Source organism: Phascolarctos cinereus, unplaced genomic scaffold (genome assembly GCF_003287225.1).
Source record: "Phascolarctos cinereus isolate Bilbo 61053 unplaced genomic scaffold, phaCin_HiC Scaffold_779;HRSCAF=1425, whole genome shotgun sequence".
In the NCBI taxonomy this organism is placed as follows: Eukaryota; Metazoa; Chordata; class Mammalia; order Diprotodontia; family Phascolarctidae; genus Phascolarctos; species Phascolarctos cinereus.
Window position 1 is genome coordinate 4182 of NW_027556156.1, and position 9284 is coordinate 13465.

A 9284-nucleotide genomic window follows, 5' to 3' on the forward strand; every position below is an offset into this window, starting at 1 on the left:
CATCGTTCGAGTTGTGACCTGTCCAGCCATTCTGAAGAGCAATTTGCAACTATGCCCAAAGGGCTATAAAATGGCATACCCTTTGATCCAGCAATACCATCACTAGTTCTATATTTCAAAAAGATTATCAAAAAGGGGAAAGGACCCATATATACAAAAATATTCATAGTAGCTCTTTTTATGGTGGTAAAGAATTGGAATTTGAGGGAATGCCTATCTATTAGGACATGACTGGAGAAGATGAGATTTATGAATGTAATAGAATACTGTTGTGTTGTAAGAAAATATTTTTGGATTTAAGGGATCCAAGATGGTGAAGTAAGAAGCAAGTCACTCTCACTCTCTCTTATTCACCTCTAAACACCCAGAAAATATCACCCCAAGAAAAGTCTGGAATAGCTGAGCCATCACAAAGGAGTGCAAGAATCTTTTAACACAGGGAGATGGGGAATTCATGGGAAACATCATTCTTTCTCTGGTGGAAGGGGAGCAGTACAGGACAGGAGGTGTCCCAGCAAGCCACTGAGAAGCCCCACCTCAGCAAACCACAAAGAGATCCTGAGCCCCAGGTGGTGGAGTGGGCAAGCACCAATACCAGGACCCCCTTAAGTGCCTTGGCACTGGCAGGGAAACTGGTCAACTCGAGGAGCCAAACTTCTCTGTGCTTCAGCATAACTCCAGGAAGCACAACTCCAGGCAAGCAGGTATCCTCCAGCAGCCAAACCTTCTGTGCTTCAGAACAGCCATCCTCAAGGGGACAGAGCCCCCTCCACCCCATGAGCTTCACAGTTGCTGACCTCAGTTCAGCACAAGGTAAGCTGTCAGACCCCTACAGGCTCTGGCTGCCAGCGACTGAGTCCCCAGAACACAAACAGTAACCAGGTCTCAGGCCCCTAGCACAAGAACCTTGCGTCAGTACCCTCTGTGCTACAACAGGAGAGCTCAACTTGAAAAGACAGGAAATAGACAAACACCATGAGCAAAAAGCAGAAATGAACAATGACCACAGATTCTTACTATGGGGACAGGGAAGATCAAAACACAAATTCAGAAGAGGACAATATTTTCAATATATCCACATCCTAAACCTCAAAGGGGAATATGAACTGGTCTCAAGACCAAAACACTTTTTGGAAGAGCTCAAGCAGGATTTTAAAAGTCAAATAAGAGAGATAGGAGAAAAATTGGAAAAGAAATAAGAGGTATACAAAAGAAAGTCACTATCTTGCAAAAAGAAGACAAAAATAGATTGTAGAAAACAAGTCCTTAGAACATGCAATTGGCCAAATGGCAGGAGGGCTGGGGAAAAGTGCAGTGAAGAAAACAACTCCTTAAAAAGTGTGATTGGCCTGGGGCAGCTAAGTGGCACAATAGATAGAACACTGGCTCTGGAGTCAGGACAGCCTGAGTTCAAATCCAGCTTCAGACACTTGATACTTACTAGCTGTGTGACCTTGGGCAACTCACTTAACCCCAATTGCCTCACAAAAAAATATATATTAATTGGCTAAATAGAAAAGGAGGCACAAAAACTCACTGAAGACAAGAACTCCTTAAAAAGTAAATTATAAAAACCAAAACTTCTAGTAGCCAAAGGGGAGTAAGCTGTAAGTCACTCTCACCCTCCATTATTAACCTTGAAAAACCCAGAAAATATCACTTCAGGAAAAATCCTGGAACAGTGGAGACAGCAGAAAGACAGAGTACATCAGACTTTTAGCTCAGGGATTAAGGGCAAAGATCCCTCTTGCTGTGGTTAAAGATGACCAGTGCAGGATAGGAGGCATCCCAGCAAACCAGTGGCAAGCAGCACTTCAGCAAATGTGCAAAAGGTCCTGAGCCCCAGGTGGTGGGGCAAGGAAGTGTCAAAACCAGGAACACTTCAGCACCCCACCCTGGTGTGTATTGGCACAGTCAGGGGAACTGGCAAATGCTAGCTCAGAGAATGTCCATGTGTCCCAGTGGACAGATGTCCACCAACTTGACCATGCTCTAGTGCAGCCCGAGATGTGGAGGCAACCTCCAGAGCCAGACCACTCCAGACTGGCCCCAGACCACCCACAAGCTTCAGTGTAGCTCTGGGAAATGTAGAGAAACCCCACCATCACTTCCTGAAAGAGATCACAAATGGAATACTCCAAGGAATATTGTAGCCAAATTCCAAAATTATCAGGTCAAGGAGAAAATACTACAAGCTGCCAGAAAGAAAAAATTTAAATACCATGGAAGCATAGTCAGAATTACACAGACCTAGCAGCTTCTACATTAAAGGATTAGAGGGCTTGGAATATGACATTCCAGAAGGCAAAGGAGCTTGGATTACAACCAAGGATCAACTACCCAGGAAAAATGAGTATAATCTTACAGGGGAAGAGATGGGCATTCAATGAAACAGAGGTCATCCAAACGTTTCCATGAAAATACCAGATCTCAACAGAAAATTTGACCTTCAAATACAAGACTCAAGAAAGGCATAAAAAACAAACTAGAGAGAGGTGGAGCCAAGATGGCTGAGTGAAAGCAGTGACTTGCTTGAGCTCTCCTCCTAACCCTTCAAATAGCAGCAAAAAAAAAAATGGCTCTAAACTAATACTAAAGCAGCAGAACCCACAAAAAGACAGAGTGAACCAAATTTCCAGCCCAACACAACCTGCATGATTGTTTGGAAAGGTATATTGGTAGGGCTGGCAGAGGAGTGCAATAGGTGCGCAAGCCTCAGTGAACCTGGAGCAGGCCTCAGAGGACTGAGTCGTGGGCAGCTGTGACAGATTCCAGACTTCTCAACCCAGGAATGCCAAAGACAACTTAGCAGGTCAGAGGGAAAAGTCTGTTTCTGCTGTGAGAGAGGAGCTAGGTCTCAGAGCCAGTTCCAGAGCACAGAGTGTGAGCCCCAGGGCAGTGGCTCTGTCCTGAACTTCCGGCCCACAGACTGAGGGGGAATTGGGTGGTGGCTCAGAGGGGGATTGAAAGGATCTGTGCTGAGGCAAGAATTCTTCCTTGGCCCGTGCTTCAATCTGGGTCACAGTTCTGGGCGGTGGAGGAACACTGGCGTGGTGGAGCTTGTAGAGGGGAAATCGCCCTCAAAGTTCCAAGACAGAAAAGACTGCTTGTGGTCACTCATAGACCAGGAAAGGAGTAAACACCTCGCCCCTTATCATACCACCTTGGAAGATTTGAAAGTTTACAGGTTCCTACAAGTATATCTGAAAACAGCTGTACAAACCCCCAAAACGTGGGACACTACATTCTCCACATTGGAAACAGACTCTTACCTTAACAAAGAGTTTGAAAGTCAAGTCATTGTCTGGGATCATGAGCACACCTCAACAAAAGAGACAGACTATATCATCCTAATTTGGTGACAAAGAAGATCAAAACATACAACCAGAAGAAGACAACAAAGTCAGAGCTCCTACATCCAAAGCCTCCAAGAAAAATAGGAATCAGTCCCAGGCCTTGGAAAAGCTCAACAGGGATTTTGAGAAGCAAGTAAGAGAAGTTGAGGAAAAACTGAGAAGAGGAATGAGAGTGATGCAAGAAAATCATGAAAAACAAGTCAACAGCTTGCTAAAGGAGACAACCCAAAAATTGAAGAAAATAACACTTTAAAAAATAGCCTAACCCAAATGGCAAAAGAGGTCCCAAAAGCCAATGAGGAGAAGAATGCCCTAAAAGCAAAACTGGACAAGTGGAAAAGGAGGTCCAAAAGATTACTGAAGAAAATACTTCCTTAAAAATTAGAATAGAGCAATTGGAAGCTAGTGACTTAATAAGAAAGCAAGACACTGTAAAACAAATCCAAAAGAATGAAAAATTAGAAAACAACATGATATATCTCATTTCAAAAAAACAACTGACCTGGAAAATAAGTCCAGGAGAGAGAATTTTAAACTTATTTGACTCTCTGAAAGCCATGACCAAAAAAAGAGCCTAGCCATCATCTTGGGAGAAATTATCAAGGAAAACTACCCTGATATTTTAGAACCAGAGGGCAAAATAGAAATTGAAAGAATCTACCAATCTCCTCCAGAAAGAGAAGTCCAAAGGAAAATTCCTAGGAACATTATAGCCAAATTCCAGAGTTCCCAGCTCAAGGAGAAAATATTGCAAGCAGCCAGAAAGAAAAATTCAATTATTGTGGAAACACAATCAGGATAACACAAGATTTAACAGCTTCTGCATTAAAGGACCACAGGGCATGGAATATAATATTCCAGAGGGCAAAGGAGATAGGATTACAACCAAGAATCACCTACCCAGCACAACTGAGTATAATCCTTCAGTGGGAAAAATGGTCATTCAGTGAAATAGAGGACTTTCAAGCATTTTGAATAAAAAGACCATAGCTGAATAGAAAATTTGACTTTCAAATACAAGACTCAAGTGGAACATGAAGAGGTAAACAGGAAAGAGAAATCATAAGAGACTTATTAAGGTTGAACTGTTTACATTCCTACATGAAAAGATATTTATAACTCATGAGACCCTTTGTTAGTATTAGGGCAGCTGGAGCAAAAAAAATATTTGTATGGAGAGAGAGAGAGAGGGCACAGGGTGAGTTGAAGATGAAGGGGTCATATCTGGAGAATAGAATTAAGGGATGAGAGAGGTTTATACTAGGAGAAGGAGAAAGGGAGAGGTAGAATGGAGTAAATTATCCCAAAAAAAACAGTAAAGAAAAGGCTCATACAATGGAGGGGAAATGGAGGAAGGTGAGAGGGAATGAGTGAGTCTTATTCTCATAGGATTTGGCTTAAGGAAAGAATAACATACCCACCCAATGGGGTACGGAAATCTGTCTTACCCTATAGAAAAATGGGGGTGGGGGGGAGAAGAGAGCAGGGGGATGATAGAGAAGAGGGCAGATTGGGAAAGGGGGTAATCATAAGCAAATACTTCTGAGGAGGGACAGGGTCAAAAGAAAGAATAGAATAAATGGGGGTTACAGGATAGGATTAAGGGAAATAGACTTAGTGTTTCACAGCATGTCTATTATGGAACTGTTTTGCATAACTGCACACGTTTAACCTATATTGAGTTGCTTGCCTTTTCAATGAGGGTGGGTGGTGGGGGAGAAGGGAGAAAATTGGAACCCAAAGTTTTAAAAACACATGTGAAAAATTGTTTTCACATGCAACTGGGAAATAAGAAATACAAGAAATTACGTACAGAAATCTATCCTGCCCCACAGGAAAATAGAAGGGGAAGGGGATAAGAGAAGGGGGGAGAGATAGAAGAGAGGGCAGACTAGGGGAAGGGATATTCAGAATGCATGCCATCTTCACATGGGGGGAGGGGCGAGATTGGATGAAAATTTGGAACTCGAAATCTTGTGGAAGTAAAAGCTGAAAACTTAAAGTAAATAAATGTATTTTTTTTAAAAAGTAAACTAGAAAGAAAAGAACAACATGTTATTAATAAGAGCAAATTGTTTACATCCCTACAAGGGAAGATGACACTTGTAATTCTTGAGAACTGCGTTGTTATTATGACATTTAAAAGGGATATACATAGACAGAGGATATGGGTATATGTAGACTTTGATGTGATGATAAAAAAGTATAATGAAGTGACGAAAAGGCATTGTACCAGGAGAGAGGAAAGGAAGAGGCAGACGAAGGTAAATTGCATCACATGAAAACGCTCAAAAACCTATTAGAGTAGAGGGAAAGAAAGGAAGGAGATGAGCATGGTTTCAGCATCAGATTTGGATCAAAATGGGAATAACATAATCAATTCACTATAGAAATCTAACTTACTTTGTAGGAAGTGGGAGGGGAAAGAAAAAATAAAAAGGAAGCAGTGAATAGAAGGGAGGGAGGAAGTATTAAGGATAAAGGGGAAGAAAATAGAAGTGGCTGAGAGAAGAGAGGGCAGCCTGAGGGAGGTGGTGGTCAAAAAAGAAGGAGGGAAATGGAGAAAGGAGAGAGAAAAACATAAACAGGGGAGAAATAAGATGGAGAGAAAGACACAGATAATAATTATGACTGGGAATGTGAATGGGATGAACTCTCCTACAAAATGGGAGGAGATAACAGAATGGATTAAGCCACATATATGTTGTTGTATCCTACAATATGTTGATTACAATAAACACATTTCAAGCAGAGGGATATGCAGAGTAAAGGTAAAAGGCTGGAGCAGAATATATTATGCTTCAGCTGAAGTTAAAAAAAAAAGCAGGGGTAGCAATCCTTATCTCAGACAAAGCAAAAGAAAAAATAAATCTAAATAAAGGAGATAAGGGAGGAGACTACTATCCTGCTAAAGGTACATAGACAATGAAGTAACATCATTACTAAAAATACATGCACCAAGTGGTATAGCATCCAAATTCTTAGAGGAGAAGATAAGGGAGTTAAAGGAGGAAATAGATGACAAAGCTATACAAGTGGAGGACCTCAATTTCTCCCTCTCATAACTAGATAGATATAACCACAAAATAAACAAGAAAGAAGTCAAGCAAATGCATAGAATTTTAGAAAAGTTGCATGTGATTGACCTCCGGAAAAAATTGGAGAGAAAGGACAATACCTTTTTCTAGGCAGTACATGGCACCTACACAAAAATTGACCATGTAACAGGGCATGAAAACCTCAAAATCCAATGCAGGAAGGTAGAAAATATTAAATGCATCCTTTTCAGATTATAATACAGTAAAAACTATGTGTAATAAAGGGCCATGGAAGGATAGACAAAAATTAGTAGTCTACTCCCAAAGAATGAGTGGGTGAAAAAAACAAATCATAGAAACAATCAATAACTACATCTAGGATAATGACAATAATGAGACACATTCCAAACTTATGGGATGTGGGAAAAGCGGTTTTTGGGGGACGTTTTATGTCCCTTAATGGTTACATGAATAAAATTAAGAAAGAAGAGATCAATGAATTAGGCGTTCAAGTAAAAAGACCTAGGAAAAACACATTAAAGATGTCCAATTGAATACCAGATTAGAAATACTAAAAACCAAAAGAGAAATTAAGAAATTTGAAATTGAGAAAACTATTGAAGTGTTAAATAAAACTAACAGCTGGTTTTATGAAAAAATCAATAAAATAGACAAACCTTTGGTTACTTTATTTTAAAAAAAGAGAAAAAAGAAAATCAAGTTAACAGCATTAAAAATGAAAAGGGTGAATTCAACAATAATGAAGAGGAAATCAAAACAATAAATTGGAGTTATTTTGCCCAACTGTATGGCAATAAATTTCACAATTTTAGTGAAATGGATGAATATTACAAAATATAAATTGCCCAGATTAAAAGAAGAGGAAATAAAATACTTAAATAGCCTCATTTCAGAAAAAGAAATTGAACAAATCATCAACGAACTCCCTAGGAAAAATTCTCCAGGACCCAGATGGATTTACAAGTGAATTCTACCAAACATTTCAAGAACAATTAATTCCAATACTACATAAACTATTTGGGAAAGTAGGTGAAGAAGGAGTCCTACCAAATTCTTTTTATGATGCAAATATGGTGCTGATATGTAAACCGGGAAGAATCAAAACAGAGAAACAAAATTATAGACTAATTTCCCTAATGAATACAGATGCCAAAATTTTAAATAAGATATTAGCAAATAGATTACAGTAACTTATCACAAGAATAATACGCTATGACCAGGTAGGATTTATACCAAGAATGCAGGGCTGGTTCGATATCAGAAAACTATCACCATAATTGACCAAATCAACAACAGAACTAAGAGAAACCACATGATTATCTCAATAGTTAGGGAAAAGGAGCTCGTGTGCCGGCTGCTGGGGGTGGCCATGGCGCCGCTTCTGGAATGCGAGAGACAGCTGGTGCTGGAGCTGTTAGAAGCGGATGGGCTGGTGGTGTGTGCCCGCGGGCTCGGTGCAGACCGGCTCCTCTACCACTTCATCCGGCTGCACTGCCACCCGGGGTGCCCGGTGCTGGTGCTCAACACTCAGCCGCAGAGGAGGAGTATTTTATCAATCAACTGAAGTTAGAGGAAGTTGAACACCTTCCTCGACTTGTGACAAATGAAATTGCAAGTGGAAGTAGACATGAGGTTTATACCCAAGGTGGTGTCCTATTTGTAACAAGTCGAATTCTTGTGCTAGATTTCTTGACTGACAGAATTCCTTCAGATTTGATTACTGCCATCTTGGTCTATAAAGCTCACAGAATCATAGACTCTTGTCAGGAAGCCTTTACCTTGCCTCTCTTTCATCAAAAAAATGGACACGGTTTCATTAAAGTTTCCTCAGATAACGCTGTTGCCTTTCATACTGGCTTTTGTCACGTGGAAAGAGTAATGAGAAATCTTTTTGTAAGGAACTTATACTTGTGGCCAAGGTAAATTGCCGTGTTATGTGGCATATTTTTATGATTACTACTATCTGCTATAATCAGGTGTATAATAACCATTTTACATGTAGGTTTTGCATGATATTGTTACTGTTGAACGTGCCAGCTAGAACATGGAGATAGGAATCTGTAGTCTATACAGTTATAATACTTTGGTAACATGGAGAGAGTTTGTTTGACAGGTCCCTGTTGTTTTCCACCAAAATTACGCTCAGGGGGCTTGAGAACTCTTTTAATTTTCTTTAAAACCTTGCATGGGACCTTTAGATTCATGGAGGCCAAAATAGAGGAAACATTATATGTAATGGGGATAAACTAGAAGCATTTCCAATAAGATTGAGGGTGAAAAAAGATGTCTATTGTCACCAATGTTATTCACTATCTTAGAATATTAGCTTTAACAATAAGAGAAGAAAAAAAATTGAAGGAATTAAAATAGGAAAGGAAGATACAAAGCTATTACCCTATGCAGGTGATATGATGGTATACTTAGAGAATCCTAGAGAATCAACTAAAAAATTTCTTGAAATAATAAACACATTCACCAAAGTTGCAGGACATAAAATAAGCACACATAAATCATCAATATATCTATATATTACTTATAAAGCCCAACAGCAAGAGACAGAAGGAGAAATTCCATTTAAAGTTACAGTAGACATGGTAAAACATTTAGAAGTCTACCTGCCAAAAAAAATCAGGAACTATCATCAGTGGATTTGAGACCTGTCAGTTACCATCAATCTGGTTTAGCCCATCTGCCTAGATGGGTTTACTGGGGTGTGGCTGCTGTCCACCCTACAGCTTCAACTGTTCAGTAAATGATGAACTGAATAAGTAAAATATTGGAAGGTGGAAGTGCAGGACATACTAAGGAATAATAAGTAGTCCATCTGGGCTGGACATGAATAGGGGACAGTAAGCCTAGAAAGGAAGCA

The 9284-nt window shown here is 39.9% G+C and overlaps 1 pseudogene; it reads left to right on the forward strand.

The window, feature by feature from the left end:
* Window positions 1-7784: 7784 nt before the first annotated feature.
* Window positions 7785-8338, forward strand: LOC110204644 (DNA repair endonuclease XPF pseudogene; annotated as a pseudogene).
* Window positions 8339-9284: the final 946 nt, after the last annotated feature.